Genomic DNA, 1,419 nt, shown 5'->3' on the forward strand with positions numbered 1-1,419 from the left:
CATCCTTCCCCCTTCAACCCCCGGGTTTCCCCCCACGCATCCCCCAAGACTGTTGTGTAGAGGAAATTTTAAAAAATCTGATTTTAGAACTTAGTCTCTGGAGCCGGCTTTGGCACTATTTTTCCCGAAAAAAGACTATAAATTTGGCTGTAAATCTTTACTGAGCCAGCATTAGGCATACCAACTGCGGAACTCGGGATGCATCAGGCATTCCAAGAGCCCCCTCAGAAGTTCCCAGGGAAAAGGGCTTGCCTGAACGGTTTAATAGTACGGATTGCGAACCGGCGTTTTAATAATACAGCCGTTAGTCTCTGAGCGGTGACATGGAGCGGACATTTTCACCATTTCCCGGTAAATGTGAGGCCGCTGCAGATAAACCTGTATAGTTTCCTACTATTTTTTATGCTCTATAAAAGGGCAGTGTCTATCTCTTTGCGTTGCTCTCGGTAACATAAACCGAAATGGGGGAGCATTAGACAACTGAGTAACCTATTCTGATACCCTATTTTGTATAAATTGTTATTGTGACGAATTCGTGTATGTTATTCATATTTTACCCTGCAATTTCCCTGATGCCTTTCATGCCCTCCCCAACTATCAGGGCCAAGAATGTAGGGTTTTGAGAGGGTCAGCGGCATAATTCCTATACTCTTGTTTACTAGAGGGTGAGGAACTCATCCATACTAATGACGTCACGATCAGTTAAGCGAAGGCATTCTAAACAATTACCCTCAGCTATATAATTTCATAAATGACCCTGTATACTGTATACGCAATACTGAAAACGAAACATTTCACGACAATGGCTGTCAAAAATCTTACCATCTGATAAAGCGAGCAAGCTCCGGGTCCTCTCCCCTTGGGTATTTAACTTACCTGCTGATTTATCATATCAAGCCTTCTTGCCTATTGGAATCACAAGTTCACTCTGTACATTCAGGGTATCGTAGTCTCCAAGAGAATAGCACTCAAATAATATATAGTTCAGTATTTTCTCCAAGATTTAATATTAAGTCCGCGTATCCATTGTCTCACGTAACACGAAACGTCACACAGGTTCATTCGGTTCGTTTGCGGTAAACAAAGTGACGTTCAAAATGCGTCAGTATTACATTATTATTTTGTCGTGTTTCGCCATAAGAAGTGTAAAAAAGATATAATGAAAAAATATTTGTGAATGTTCAATATACATGGGCTAAGCAGCATTAGTAAAGGGGTATTTAGTTCGGTACTAATTTACCAGGGGTACCTGTCCGTTTCCTAACCCAATCACCCCGGATTATGTTCTGTCCCTTGTAGGTTTTTGTGAATTTTGTTACATACAGATGGCTCCACATGTGCTCAGCCTCCAAGGAGTCTATCAGTGGGCCCTACTGACTGATCTTGATTTCCCCATTCCTTGAATTGGCGGGAAAATGC

This window comes from Penaeus monodon, chromosome 40 (assembly GCF_015228065.2).
Source record: "Penaeus monodon isolate SGIC_2016 chromosome 40, NSTDA_Pmon_1, whole genome shotgun sequence".
Lineage (NCBI taxonomy): Eukaryota > Metazoa > Arthropoda > Malacostraca > Decapoda > Penaeidae > Penaeus > Penaeus monodon.